The sequence below is a fragment of the Phyllobates terribilis genome, unplaced genomic scaffold (assembly GCF_046119375.1).
Source record: "Phyllobates terribilis strain yellow unplaced genomic scaffold, ASM4611937v1 Scaffold_108__1_contigs__length_5656254, whole genome shotgun sequence".
Lineage (NCBI taxonomy): Eukaryota > Metazoa > Chordata > Amphibia > Anura > Dendrobatidae > Phyllobates > Phyllobates terribilis.
Window position 1 is genome coordinate 1,683,528 of NW_027362868.1, and position 14,407 is coordinate 1,697,934.

The 14,407-nt window shown below is 45.1% G+C and overlaps 11 non-coding genes across 11 annotated transcripts; all 11 read left to right on the forward strand.

Moving 5' to 3' along the window:
* The first annotated feature begins 411 nt into the window (after positions 1-411).
* On the forward strand, positions 412-602 carry LOC141200325 (U2 spliceosomal RNA). Its single transcript, XR_012272048.1, has one exon. It is a non-coding gene; the product is annotated as a U2 spliceosomal RNA (small nuclear RNA).
* A 1,121-nt stretch (positions 603-1,723) lies between these two features.
* Positions 1,724-1,914, forward strand: LOC141200268 (U2 spliceosomal RNA). The gene has a single exon (XR_012271993.1). It is a non-coding gene; the product is annotated as a U2 spliceosomal RNA (small nuclear RNA).
* Positions 1,915-3,033: 1,119 nt separating this feature from the next.
* Positions 3,034-3,224, forward strand: LOC141200997 (U2 spliceosomal RNA). Its single transcript, XR_012272636.1, has one exon. It is a non-coding gene; the product is annotated as a U2 spliceosomal RNA (small nuclear RNA).
* Positions 3,225-4,344: 1,120 nt separating this feature from the next.
* Positions 4,345-4,535, forward strand: LOC141200319 (U2 spliceosomal RNA). The gene has a single exon (XR_012272043.1). It is a non-coding gene; the product is annotated as a U2 spliceosomal RNA (small nuclear RNA).
* Positions 4,536-5,656: 1,121 nt separating this feature from the next.
* Positions 5,657-5,847, forward strand: LOC141199244 (U2 spliceosomal RNA). The gene has a single exon (XR_012271001.1). It is a non-coding gene; the product is annotated as a U2 spliceosomal RNA (small nuclear RNA).
* A 1,120-nt stretch (positions 5,848-6,967) lies between these two features.
* LOC141199246 (U2 spliceosomal RNA) lies at positions 6,968-7,158 on the forward strand. The gene has a single exon (XR_012271003.1). It is a non-coding gene; the product is annotated as a U2 spliceosomal RNA (small nuclear RNA).
* A 1,119-nt stretch (positions 7,159-8,277) lies between these two features.
* LOC141201073 (U2 spliceosomal RNA) lies at positions 8,278-8,468 on the forward strand. The gene has a single exon (XR_012272647.1). It is a non-coding gene; the product is annotated as a U2 spliceosomal RNA (small nuclear RNA).
* Positions 8,469-9,588: 1,120 nt separating this feature from the next.
* LOC141200321 (U2 spliceosomal RNA) lies at positions 9,589-9,779 on the forward strand. Its single transcript, XR_012272044.1, has one exon. It is a non-coding gene; the product is annotated as a U2 spliceosomal RNA (small nuclear RNA).
* Positions 9,780-10,900: 1,121 nt separating this feature from the next.
* LOC141199247 (U2 spliceosomal RNA) lies at positions 10,901-11,091 on the forward strand. Its single transcript, XR_012271004.1, has one exon. It is a non-coding gene; the product is annotated as a U2 spliceosomal RNA (small nuclear RNA).
* A 1,120-nt stretch (positions 11,092-12,211) lies between these two features.
* Positions 12,212-12,402, forward strand: LOC141199248 (U2 spliceosomal RNA). The gene has a single exon (XR_012271005.1). It is a non-coding gene; the product is annotated as a U2 spliceosomal RNA (small nuclear RNA).
* Positions 12,403-13,523: 1,121 nt separating this feature from the next.
* LOC141199249 (U2 spliceosomal RNA) lies at positions 13,524-13,714 on the forward strand. Its single transcript, XR_012271006.1, has one exon. It is a non-coding gene; the product is annotated as a U2 spliceosomal RNA (small nuclear RNA).
* Positions 13,715-14,407: the final 693 nt, after the last annotated feature.

A 14,407-nucleotide genomic window follows, 5' to 3' on the forward strand; every position in this document is an offset into this window, starting at 1 on the left:
AATAGGCTCTGAGCCTTTATATACCTGCGCACAGCAGCAGCCACCTTCAGTCTGCTGCTGGACAGCCAGCAGCAGCAGCAGCAGGAGAGGTAATTAATCAGCAACCCTCCTGCTAAGGGTAGACAGCTGCTCGTTCCACCCCCCCCCCCCCGCCTTAATTGGTTCTCCTCCCTTCCAACGGTGTTGAGGCGGGTGGGAACAGCCGGGGGTTGAGGGTACTGTGCTAAAAGAGGTGGAGTTATGCAGATCTAAAACGCGTGGATTGCAGCAGCAGCAAGCCGAAAAGTGCAGGCATGTGAGGGATCTAGAGGTTGACAGCATGTCTTCTTAACGGGAGTCCAGGTGGCCATCTCCACAAATGGACTTTTCAGAATCCTTGGGTGGCACCGTAGTCGGAAACCAATTCTGGTTATCGCTTCTCGGCCTTTTGGCTAAGATCAAGTGTAGTATCTGTTCTTATCAGTTTAATAGCTGATACGTCCCCTATCTGGGGACCATATATTAAATGGATTTTTAGAACAGGGAGATGGAAAAAGAGCTTGCTCTGTCCACTCCACGCATTGACCTGGTATTGCAGTATCTCCAGGACCGGTGCACCCCTTCTTTAATGCAGTTTCTAAAATCAGAAAGAATTGAATTCAATGCTTTTTGTTCATTTTGCTTGTTTGTCGGATTTTGGGATGGACTCTTTGGCTTTGCTTTTCTTCTCCTCATTGGATTTTTCATGTTAAAAGTTGCAGAAGCCAGATGACAAGCTCATTTTGGTTCAACTTCAGCAACTGTGCATTGCATTGCCATGTAATGTAATGTAATGCAATGCTATCTATCTAGCTCTCCCTCTATACTTCCTTTTGGATAAACAGACATATTAGGCAAGCATATTGGAGCTTTCACCTAAATAACTACAGGTGGTGAGATAAGCTGCACAATATAATTGACCTTTCAGTATATTGTTGCACACACACCATCTATTTAGCAAATGCCCTTGTTATCAACAGCAGCCTTTTAAACTCACCTGAGCTAACAGGTATGTGAGCTGGTTACTCTGCTGCGCTTAAAATTTCTTTTTTGGTTTGCTACAATGCCTTTTCTGAAACGTTGTCTCCCTCTGCTGGAACACTGACTTCTTTCATTTAATGCCTGCAGACTATAAAAGAGAAACCAACCCAAAAAGTTTGGTTGATTAGTCTGTGGCATTCTTTTAAACTGTTGCTTATGGCGGTCTCTGTGAGCTTCTCAGTGACATTCAGCCATCCAGGTATCCCGCCTGCAGTAGACGGAATGTGGCAATGGAACGCTGGCTGCGCGTGTCATAATAGGCTCTGAGCCTTTATATACCTGCGCACAGCAGCAGCCACCTTCAGTCTGCTGCTGGACAGCCAGCAGCAGCAGCAGCAGGAGAGGTAATTAATCAGCAACCCTCCTGCTAAGGGTAGACAGCTGCTCGTTCCACCCCCCCCCCCGCCTTAATTGGTTCTCCTCCCTTCCAACGGTGTTGAGGCGGGTGGGAACAGCCAGGGGTTGAGGGTACTGTGCTAAAAGAGGTGGAGTTATGCAGATCTAAAACGCGTGGATTGCAGCAGCAGCAAGCCGAAAAGTGCAGGCATGTGAGGGATCTAGAGGTTGACAGCATGTCTTCTTAACGGGAGTCCAGGTGGCCATCTCCACAAATGGACTTTTCAGAATCCTTGGGTGGCACCGTAGTCGGAAACCAATTCTGGTTATCGCTTCTCGGCCTTTTGGCTAAGATCAAGTGTAGTATCTGTTCTTATCAGTTTAATATCTGATACGTCCCCTATCTGGGGACCATATATTAAATGGATTTTTAGAACAGGGAGATGGAAAAAGAGCTTGCTCTGTCCACTCCATGCATTGACCTGGTATTGCAGTATCTCCAGGACCGGTGCACCCCTTCTTTAATGCAGTTTCTAAAATCAGAAAGAATTGAATTCAATGCTTTTTGTTCATTTTGCTTGTTTGTCGGATTTTGGGATGGACTCTTTGGCTTTGCTTTTCTTCTCCTCATTGGATTTTTCATGTTAAAAGTTGCAGAAGCCAGATGACAAGCTCATTTTGGTTCAACTTCAGCAACTGTGCATTGCATTGCCATGTAATGTAATGTAATGCAATGCTATCTATCTAGCTCTCCCTCTATACTTCCTTTTGGATAAACAGACATATTAGGCAAGCATTTTGGAGCTTTCACCTAAATAACTACAGGTGGTGAGATAAGCTGCACAATATAATTGACCTTTCAGTATATTGTTGCACACACACCATCTATTTAGCAAATGCCCTTGTTATCAACAGCAGCCTTTTAAACTCACCTGAGCTAACAGGTATGTGAGCTGGTTACTCTGCTGCGCTTAAAATTTCTTTTTTGGTTTGCTACAATGCCTTTTCTGAAACGTTGTCTCCCTCTGCTGGAACACTGACTTCTTTCATTTAATGCCTGCAGACTATAAAAGAGAAACCAACCCAAAAAGTTTGGTTGATTAGTCTGTGGCATTCTTTTAAACTGTTGCTTATGGCGGTCTCTGTGAGCTTCTCAGTGACATTCAGCCATCCAGGTATCCCGCCTGCAGTAGACGGAATGTGGCAATGGAACGCTGGCTGCGCGTGTCATAATAGGCTCTGAGCCTTTATATACCTGCGCACAGCAGCAGCCACCTTCAGTCTGCTGCTGGACAGCCAACAGCAGCAGCAGCAGGAGAGGTAATTAATCAGCAACCCTCCTGCTAAGGGTAGACAGCTGCTCGTTCCACCCCCCCCCGCCTTAATTGGTTCTCCTCCCTTCCAACGGTGTTGAGGCGGGTGGGAACAGCCGGGGGTTGAGGGTACTGTGCTAAAAGAGGTGGAGTTATGCAGATCTAAAACGCGTGGATTGCAGCAGCAGCAAGCCGAAAAGTGCAGGCATGTGAGGGATCTAGAGGTTGACAGCATGTCTTCTTAACGGGAGTCCAGGTGGCCATCTCCACAAATGGACTTTTCAGAATCCTTGGGTGGCACCGTAGTCGGAAACCAATTCTGGTTATCGCTTCTCGGCCTTTTGGCTAAGATCAAGTGTAGTATCTGTTCTTATCAGTTTAATATCTGATACGTCCCCTATCTGGGGACCATATATTAAATGGATTTTTAGAACAGGGAGATGGAAAAAGAGCTTGCTCTGTCCACTCCACGCATTGACCTGGTATTGCAGTATCTCCAGGAACGGTGCACCCCTTCTTTAATGCAGTTTCTAAAATCAGAAAGAATTGAATTCAATGCTTTTTGTTCATTTTGCTTGTTTGTCGGATTTTGGGATGGACTCTTTGGCTTTGCTTTTCTTCTCCTCATTGGATTTTTCATGTTAAAAGTTGCAGAAGCCAGATGACAAGCTCATTTTGGTTCAACTTCAGCAACTGTGCATTGCATTGCCATGTAATGTAATGTAATGCAATGCTATCTATCTAGCTCTCCCTCTATACTTCCTTTTGGATAAACAGACATATTAGGCAAGCATTTTGGAGCTTTCACCTAAATAACTACAGGTGGTGAGATAAGCTGCACAATATAATTGACCTTTCAGTATATTGTTGCACACACACCATCTATTTAGCAAATGCCCTTGTTATCAACAGCAGCCTTTTAAACTCACCTGAGCTAACAGGTATGTGAGCTGGTTACTCTGCTGCGCTTAAAATTTCTTTTTTGGTTTGCTACAATGCCTTTTCTGAAACGTTGTCTCCCTCTGCTGGAACACTGACTTCTTTCATTTAATGCCTGCAGACTATAAAAGAGAAACCAACCCAAAAAGTTTGGTTGATTAGTCTGTGGCATTCTTTTAAACTGTTGCTTATGGCGGTCTCTGTGAGCTTCTCAGTGACATTCAGCCATCCAGGTATCCCGCCTGCAGTAGACGGAATGTGGCAATGGAACGCTGGCTGCGCGTGTCATAATAGGCTCTGAGCCTTTATATACCTGCGCACAGCAGCAGCCACCTTCAGTCTGCTGCTGGACAGCCAGCAGCAGCAGCAGCAGGAGAGGTAATTAATCAGCAACCCTCCTGCTAAGGGTAGACAGCTGCTCGTTCCACCCCCCCCCCGCCTTAATTGGTTCTCCTCCCTTCCAACGGTGTTGAGGCGGGTGGGAACAGCCGGGGGTTGAGGGTACTGTGCTAAAAGAGGTGGAGTTATGCAGATCTAAAACGCGTGGATTGCAGCAGCAGCAAGCCGAAAAGTGCAGGCATGTGAGGGATCTAGAGGTTGACAGCATGTCTTCTTAACGGGAGTCCAGGTGGCCATCTCCACAAATGGACTTTTCAGAATCCTTGGGTGGCACCGTAGTCGGAAACCAATTCTGGTTATCGCTTCTCGGCCTTTTGGCTAAGATCAAGTGTAGTATCTGTTCTTATCAGTTTAATATCTGATACGTCCCCTATCTGGGGACCATATATTAAATGGATTTTTAGAACAGGGAGATGGAAAAAGAGCTTGCTCTGTCCACTCCACGCATTGACCTGGGATTGCAGTATCTCCAGGACCGGTGCACCCCTTCTTTAATGCAGTTTCTAAAATCAGAAAGAATTGAATTCAATGCTTTTTGTTCATTTTGCTTGTTTGTCGGATTTTGGGATGGACTCTTTGGCTTTGCTTTTCTTCTCCTCATTGGATTTTTCATGTTAAAAGTTGCAGAAGCCAGATGACAAGCTCATTTTGGTTCAACTTCAGCAACTGTGCATTGCATTGCCATGTAATGTAATGTAATGCAATGCTATCTATCTAGCTCTCCCTCTATACTTCCTTTTGGATAAACAGACATATTAGGCAAGCATTTTGGAGCTTTCACCTAAATAACTACAGGTGGTGAGATAAGCTGCACAATATAATTGACCTTTCAGTATATTGTTGCACACACACCATCTATTTAGCAAATGCCCTTGTTATCAACAGCAGCCTTTTAAACTCACCTGAGCTAACAGGTATGTGAGCTGGTTACTCTGCTGCGCTTAAAATTTCTTTTTTGGTTTGCTACAATGCCTTTTCTGAAACGTTGTCTCCCTCTGCTGGAACACTGACTTCTTTCATTTAATGCCTGCAGACTATAAAAGAGAAACCAACCCAAAAAGTTTGGTTGATTAGTCTGTGGCATTCTTTTAAACTGTTGCTTATGGCGGTCTCTGTGAGCTTCTCAGTGACATTCAGCCATCCAGGTATCCCGCCTGCAGTAGACGGAATGTGGCAATGGAACGCTGGCTGCGCGTGTCATAATAGGCTCTGAGCCTTTATATACCTGCGCACAGCAGCAGCCACCTTCAGTCTGCTGCTGGACAGCCAGCAGCAGCAGCAGCAGGAGAGGTAATTAATCAGCAACCCTCCTGCTAAGGGTAGACAGCTGCTCGTTCCACCCCCCCCCCCGCCTTAATTGGTTCTCCTCCCTTCCAACGGTGTTGAGGCGGGTGGGAACAGCCGGGGGTTGAGGGTACTGTGCTAAAAGAGGTGGAGTTATGCAGATCTAAAACGCGTGGATTGCAGCAGCAGCAAGCCGAAAAGTGCAGGCATGTGAGGGATCTAGAGGTTGACAGCATGTCTTCTTAACGGGAGTCCAGGTGGCCATCTCCACAAATGGACTTTTCAGAATCCTTGGGTGGCACCGTAGTCGGAAACCAATTCTGGTTATCGCTTCTCGGCCTTTTGGCTAAGATCAAGTGTAGTATCTGTTCTTATCAGTTTAATATCTGATACGTCCCCTATCTGGGGACCATATATTAAATGGATTTTTAGAACAGGGAGATGGAAAAAGAGCTTGCTCTGTCCACTCCACGCATTGACCTGGTATTGCAGTATCTCCAGGACCGGTGCACCCCTTCTTTAATGCAGTTTCTAAAATCAGAAAGAATTGAATTCAATGCTTTTTGTTCATTTTACTTGTTTGTCGGATTTTGGGATGGACTCTTTGGCTTTGCTTTTCTTCTCCTCATTGGATTTTTCATGTTAAAAGTTGCAGAAGCCAGATGACAAGCTCATTTTGGTTCAACTTCAGCAACTGTGCATTGCATTGCCATGTAATGTAATGTAATGCAATGCTATCTATCTAGCTCTCCCTCTATACTTCCTTTTGGATAAACAGACATATTAGGCAAGCATTTTGGAGCTTTCACCTAAATAACTACAGGTGGTGAGATAAGCTGCACAATATAATTGACCTTTCAGTATATTGTTGCACACACACCATCTATTTAGCAAATGCCCTTGTTATCAACAGCAGCCTTTTAAACTCACCTGAGCTAACAGGTATGTGAGCTGGTTACTCTGCTGCGCTTAAAATTTCTTTTTTGGTTTGCTACAATGCCTTTTCTGAAACGTTGTCTCCCTCTGCTGGAACACTGACTTCTTTCATTTAATGCCTGCAGACTATAAAAGAGAAACCAACCCAAAAAGTTTGGTTGATTAGTCTGTGGCATTCTTTTAAACTGTTGCTTATGGCGGTCTCTGTGAGCTTCTCAGTGACATTCAGCCATCCAGGTATCCCGCCTGCAGTAGACGGAATGTGGCAATGGAACGCTGGCTGCGCGTGTCATAATAGGCTCTGAGCCTTTATATACCTGCGCACAGCAGCAGCCACCTTCAGTCTGCTGCTGGACAGCCAGCAGCAGCAGCAGCAGGAGAGGTAATTAATCAGCAACCCTCCTGCTAAGGGTAGACAGCTGCTCGTTCCACCCCCCCCCCGCCTTAATTGGTTCTCCTCCCTTCCAACGGTGTTGAGGCGGGTGGGAACAGCCGGGGGTTGAGGGTACTGTGCTAAAAGAGGTGGAGTTATGCAGATCTAAAACGCGTGGATTGCAGCAGCAGCAAGCCGAAAAGTGCAGGCATGTGAGGGATCTAGAGGTTGACAGCATGTCTTCTTAACGGGAGTCCAGGTGGCCATCTCCACAAATGGACTTTTCAGAATCCTTGGGTGGCACCGTAGTCGGAAACCAATTCTGGTTATCGCTTCTCGGCCTTTTGGCTAAGATCAAGTGTAGTATCTGTTCTTATCAGTTTAATATCTGATACGTCCCCTATCTGGGGACCATATATTAAATGGATTTTTAGAACAGGGAGATGGAAAAAGAGCTTGCTCTGTCCACTCCACGCATTGACCTGGTATTGCAGTATCTCCAGGACCGGTGCACCCCTTCTTTAATGCAGTTTCTAAAATCAGAAAGAATTGAATTCAATGCTTTTTGTTCATTTTGCTTGTTTGTCGGATTTTGGGATGGACTCTTTGGCTTTGCTTTTCTTCTCCTCATTGGATTTTTCATGTTAAAAGTTGCAGAAGCCAGATGACAAGCTCATTTTGGTTCAACTTCAGCAACTGTGCATTGCATTGCCATGTAATGTAATGTAATGCAATGCTATCTATCTAGCTCTCCCTCTATACTTCCTTTTGGATAAACAGACATATTAGGCAAGCATTTTGGAGCTTTCACCTAAATAACTACAGGTGGTGAGATAAGCTGCACAATATAATTGACCTTTCAGTATATTGTTGCACACACACCATCTATTTAGCAAATGCCCTTGTTATCAACAGCAGCCTTTTAAACTCACCTGAGCTAACAGGTATGTGAGCTGGTTACTCTGCTGCGCTTAAAATTTCTTTTTTGGTTTGCTACAATGCCTTTTCTGAAACGTTGTCTCCCTCTGCTGGAACACTGACTTCTTTCATTTAATGCCTGCAGACTATAAAAGAGAAACCAACCCAAAAAGTTTGGTTGATTAGTCTGTGGCATTCTTTTAAACTGTTGCTTATGGCGGTCTCTGTGAGCTTCTCAGTGACATTCAGCCATCCAGGTATCCCGCCTGCAGTAGACGGAATGTGGCAATGGAACGCTGGCTGCGCGTGTCATAATAGGCTCTGAGCCTTTATATACCTGCGCACAGCAGCAGCCACCTTCAGTCTGCTGCTGGACAGCCAACAGCAGCAGCAGCAGGAGAGGTAATTAATCAGCAACCCTCCTGCTAAGGGTAGACAGCTGCTCGTTCCACCCCCCCCCGCCTTAATTGGTTCTCCTCCCTTCCAACGGTGTTGAGGCGGGTGGGAACAGCCGGGGGTTGAGGGTACTGTGCTAAAAGAGGTGGAGTTATGCAGATCTAAAACGCGTGGATTGCAGCAGCAGCAAGCCGAAAAGTGCAGGCATGTGAGGGATCTAGAGGTTGACAGCATGTCTTCTTAACGGGAGTCCAGGTGGCCATCTCCACAAATGGACTTTTCAGAATCCTTGGGTGGCACCGTAGTCGGAAACCAATTCTGGTTATCGCTTCTCGGCCTTTTGGCTAAGATCAAGTGTAGTATCTGTTCTTATCAGTTTAATATCTGATACGTCCCCTATCTGGGGACCATATATTAAATGGATTTTTAGAACAGGGAGATGGAAAAAGAGCTTGCTCTGTCCACTCCACGCATTGACCTGGTATTGCAGTATCTCCAGGAACGGTGCACCCCTTCTTTAATGCAGTTTCTAAAATCAGAAAGAATTGAATTCAATGCTTTTTGTTCATTTTGCTTGTTTGTCGGATTTTGGGATGGACTCTTTGGCTTTGCTTTTCTTCTCCTCATTGGATTTTTCATGTTAAAAGTTGCAGAAGCCAGATGACAAGCTCATTTTGGTTCAACTTCAGCAACTGTGCATTGCATTGCCATGTAATGTAATGTAATGCAATGCTATCTATCTAGCTCTCCCTCTATACTTCCTTTTGGATAAACAGACATATTAGGCAAGCATTTTGGAGCTTTCACCTAAATAACTACAGGTGGTGAGATAAGCTGCACAATATAATTGACCTTTCAGTATATTGTTGCACACACACCATCTATTTAGCAAATGCCCTTGTTATCAACAGCAGCCTTTTAAACTCACCTGAGCTAACAGGTATGTGAGCTGGTTACTCTGCTGCGCTTAAAATTTCTTTTTTGGTTTGCTACAATGCCTTTTCTGAAACGTTGTCTCCCTCTGCTGGAACACTGACTTCTTTCATTTAATGCCTGCAGACTATAAAAGAGAAACCAACCCAAAAAGTTTGGTTGATTAGTCTGTGGCATTCTTTTAAACTGTTGCTTATGGCGGTCTCTGTGAGCTTCTCAGTGACATTCAGCCATCCAGGTATCCCGCCTGCAGTAGACGGAATGTGGCAATGGAACGCTGGCTGCGCGTGTCATAATAGGCTCTGAGCCTTTATATACCTGCGCACAGCAGCAGCCACCTTCAGTCTGCTGCTGGACAGCCAGCAGCAGCAGCAGCAGGAGAGGTAATTAATCAGCAACCCTCCTGCTAAGGGTAGACAGCTGCTCGTTCCACCCCCCCCCCGCCTTAATTGGTTCTCCTCCCTTCCAACGGTGTTGAGGCGGGTGGGAACAGCCGGGGGTTGAGGGTACTGTGCTAAAAGAGGTGGAGTTATGCAGATCTAAAACGCGTGGATTGCAGCAGCAGCAAGCCGAAAAGTGCAGGCATGTGAGGGATCTAGAGGTTGACAGCATGTCTTCTTAACGGGAGTCCAGGTGGCCATCTCCACAAATGGACTTTTCAGAATCCTTGGGTGGCACCGTAGTCGGAAACCAATTCTGGTTATCGCTTCTCGGCCTTTTGGCTAAGATCAAGTGTAGTATCTGTTCTTATCAGTTTAATATCTGATACGTCCCCTATCTGGGGACCATATATTAAATGGATTTTTAGAACAGGGAGATGGAAAAAGAGCTTGCTCTGTCCACTCCACGCATTGACCTGGGATTGCAGTATCTCCAGGACCGGTGCACCCCTTCTTTAATGCAGTTTCTAAAATCAGAAAGAATTGAATTCAATGCTTTTTGTTCATTTTGCTTGTTTGTCGGATTTTGGGATGGACTCTTTGGCTTTGCTTTTCTTCTCCTCATTGGATTTTTCATGTTAAAAGTTGCAGAAGCCAGATGACAAGCTCATTTTGGTTCAACTTCAGCAACTGTGCATTGCATTGCCATGTAATGTAATGTAATGCAATGCTATCTATCTAGCTCTCCCTCTATACTTCCTTTTGGATAAACAGACATATTAGGCAAGCATTTTGGAGCTTTCACCTAAATAACTACAGGTGGTGAGATAAGCTGCACAATATAATTGACCTTTCAGTATATTGTTGCACACACACCATCTATTTAGCAAATGCCCTTGTTATCAACAGCAGCCTTTTAAACTCACCTGAGCTAACAGGTATGTGAGCTGGTTACTCTGCTGCGCTTAAAATTTCTTTTTTGGTTTGCTACAATGCCTTTTCTGAAACGTTGTCTCCCTCTGCTGGAACACTGACTTCTTTCATTTAATGCCTGCAGACTATAAAAGAGAAACCAACCCAAAAAGTTTGGTTGATTAGTCTGTGGCATTCTTTTAAACTGTTGCTTATGGCGGTCTCTGTGAGCTTCTCAGTGACATTCAGCCATCCAGGTATCCCGCCTGCAGTAGACGGAATGTGGCAATGGAACGCTGGCTGCGCGTGTCATAATAGGCTCTGAGCCTTTATATACCTGCGCACAGCAGCAGCCACCTTCAGTCTGCTGCTGGACAGCCAGCAGCAGCAGCAGCAGGAGAGGTAATTAATCAGCAACCCTCCTGCTAAGGGTAGACAGCTGCTCGTTCCACCCCCCCCCCCGCCTTAATTGGTTCTCCTCCCTTCCAACGGTGTTGAGGCGGGTGGGAACAGCCGGGGGTTGAGGGTACTGTGCTAAAAGAGGTGGAGTTATGCAGATCTAAAACGCGTGGATTGCAGCAGCAGCAAGCCGAAAAGTGCAGGCATGTGAGGGATCTAGAGGTTGACAGCATGTCTTCTTAACGGGAGTCCAGGTGGCCATCTCCACAAATGGACTTTTCAGAATCCTTGGGTGGCACCGTAGTCGGAAACCAATTCTGGTTATCGCTTCTCGGCCTTTTGGCTAAGATCAAGTGTAGTATCTGTTCTTATCAGTTTAATATCTGATACGTCCCCTATCTGGGGACCATATATTAAATGGATTTTTAGAACAGGGAGATGGAAAAAGAGCTTGCTCTGTCCACTCCACGCATTGACCTGGTATTGCAGTATCTCCAGGACCGGTGCACCCCTTCTTTAATGCAGTTTCTAAAATCAGAAAGAATTGAATTCAATGCTTTTTGTTCATTTTACTTGTTTGTCGGATTTTGGGATGGACTCTTTGGCTTTGCTTTTCTTCTCCTCATTGGATTTTTCATGTTAAAAGTTGCAGAAGCCAGATGACAAGCTCATTTTGGTTCAACTTCAGCAACTGTGCATTGCATTGCCATGTAATGTAATGTAATGCAATGCTATCTATCTAGCTCTCCCTCTATACTTCCTTTTGGATAAACAGACATATTAGGCAAGCATTTTGGAGCTTTCACCTAAATAACTACAGGTGGTGAGATAAGCTGCACAATATAATTGACCTTTCAGTATATTGTTGCACACACACCATCTATTTAGCAAATGCCCTTGTTATCAACAGCAGCCTTTTAAACTCACCTGAGCTAACAGGTATGTGAGCTGGTTACTCTGCTGCGCTTAAAATTTCTTTTTTGGTTTGCTACAATGCCTTTTCTGAAACGTTGTCTCCCTCTGCTGGAACACTGACTTCTTTCATTTAATGCCTGCAGACTATAAAAGAGAAACCAACCCAAAAAGTTTGGTTGATTAGTCTGTGGCATTCTTTTAAACTGTTGCTTATGGCGGTCTCTGTGAGCTTCTCAGTGACATTCAGCCATCCAGGTATCCCGCCTGCAGTAGACGGAATGTGGCAATGGAACGCTGGCTGCGCGTGTCATAATAGGCTCTGAGCCTTTATATACCTGCGCACAGCAGCAGCCACCTTCAGTCTGCTGCTGGACAGCCAGCAGCAGCAGCAGCAGGAGAGGTAATTAATCAGCAACCCTCCTGCTAAGGGTAGACAGCTGCTCGTTCCACCCCCCCCCCGCCTTAATTGGTTCTCCTCCCTTCCAACGGTGTTGAGGCGGGTGGGAACAGCCGGGGGTTGAGGGTACTGTGCTAAAAGAGGTGGAGTTATGCAGATCTAAAACGCGTGGATTGCAGCAGCAGCAAGCCGAAAAGTGCAGGCATGTGAGGGATCTAGAGGTTGACAGCATGTCTTCTTAACGGGAGTCCAGGTGGCCATCTCCACAAATGGACTTTTCAGAATCCTTGGGTGGCACCGTAGTCGGAAACCAATTCTGGTTATCGCTTCTCGGCCTTTTGGCTAAGATCAAGTGTAGTATCTGTTCTTATCAGTTTAATATCTGATACGTCCCCTATCTGGGGACCATATATTAAATGGATTTTTAGAACAGGGAGATGGAAAAAGAGCTTGCTCTGTCCACTCCACGCATTGACCTGGTATTGCAGTATCTCCAGGACCGGTGCACCCCTTCTTTAATGCAGTTTCTAAAATCAGAAAGAATTGAATTCAATGCTTTTTGTTCATTTTGCTTGTTTGTCGGATTTTGGGATGGACTCTTTGGCTTTGCTTTTCTTCTCCTCATTGGATTTTTCATGTTAAAAGTTGCAGAAGCCAGATGACAAGCTCATTTTGGTTCAACTTCAGCAACTGTGCATTGCATTGCCATGTAATGTAATGTAATGCAATGCTATCTATCTAGCTCTCCCTCTATACTTCCTTTTGGATAAACAGACATATTAGGCAAGCATTTTGGAGCTTTCACCTAAATAACTACAGGTGGTGAGATAAGCTGCACAATATAATTGACCTTTCAGTATATTGTTGCACACACACCATCTATTTAGCAAATGCCCTTGTTATCAACAGCAGCCTTTTAAACTCACCTGAGCTAACAGGTATGTGAGCTGGTTACTCTGCTGCGCTTAAAATTTCTTTTTTGGTTTGCTACAATGCCTTTTCTGAAACGTTGTCTCCCTCTGCTGGAACACTGACTTCTTTCATTTAATGCCTGCAGACTATAAAAGAGAAACCAACCCAAAAAGTTTGGTTGATTAGTCTGTGGCATTCTTTTAAACTGTTGCTTATGGCGGTCTCTGTGAGCTTCTCAGTGACATTCAGCCATCCAGGTATCCCGCCTGCAGTAGACGGAATGTGGCAATGGAACGCTGGCTGCGCGTGTCATAATAGGCTCTGAGCCTTTATATACCTGCGCACAGCAGCAGCCACCTTCAGTCTGCTGCTGGACAGCCAGCAGCAGCAGCAGCAGGAGAGGTAATTAATCAGCAACCCTCCTGCTAAGGGTAGACAGCTGCTCGTTCCACCCCCCCCCCCGCCTTAATTGGTTCTCCTCTATTCCAACGGTGTTGAGGCGGGTGGGAACAGCCGGGGGTTGAGGGTACTGTGCTCAAAGAGGTGGAGTTATGCAGATCTAAAACGCGTGGATTGCAGCAGCAGCAAGCCGAAAAGTGCAGGCATGTGAGGGATCTAGAGGTTGACAGCATGTCTTCTTAACGGGAGTCCAGGTGGCCATCTCCACAAATGGACTTTTCAGAATCCTTGGGTGGCACCGTAGTCGGAAACCAATTCTGGTTATCGCTTCTCGGCCTTTTGGCTAAGATCAAGTGTAGTATCTGTTCTTATCAGTTTAATATCTGATACGTCCCCTATCTGGGGACCATATATTAAATGGATTTTTAGAACAGGGAGATGGAAAAAGAGCTTGCTCTGTCCACTCCACGCATTGACCTGGTATTGCAGTATCTCCAGGACCGGTGCACCCCTTCTTTAATGCAGTTTCTAAAATCAGAAAGAATTGAATTCAATGCTTTTTGTTCATTTTGCTTGTTTATCGGATTTTGGGATGGACTCTTTGGCTTTGCTTTTCTTCTCCTCATTGGATTTTTCATGTTAAAAGTTGCAGAAGCCAGATGACAAGCTCATTTTGGTTCAACTTCAGCAACTGTGCATTGCATTGCCATGTAATGTAATGTAATGCAATGCTATCTATCTAGCTCTCCCTCTATACTTCCTTTTGGATAAACAGACATATTAGGCAAGCATTTTGGAGCTTTCACCTAAATAACTACAGGTGGTGAGATAAGCTGCACAATATAATTGACCTTTCAGTATATTGTTGCACACACACCATCTATTTAGCAAATGCCCTTGTTATCAACAGCAGCCTTTTAAACTCACCTGAGCTAACAGGTATGTGAGCTGGTTACTCTGCTGCGCTTAAAATTTCTTTTTTGGTTTGCTACAATGCCTTTTCTGAAACGTTGTCTCCCTCTGCTGGAACAGTGACTTCTTTCATTTAATGCCTGCAGACTATAAAAGAGAAACCAACCCAAAAAGTTTGGTTGATTAGTCTGTGGCATTCTTTTAAACTGTTGCTTATGGCGGTCTCTGTGAGCTTCTCAGTGACATTCAGCCATCCAGGTATCCCGCCTGCAGTAGACGGAATGTGGCAATGGAA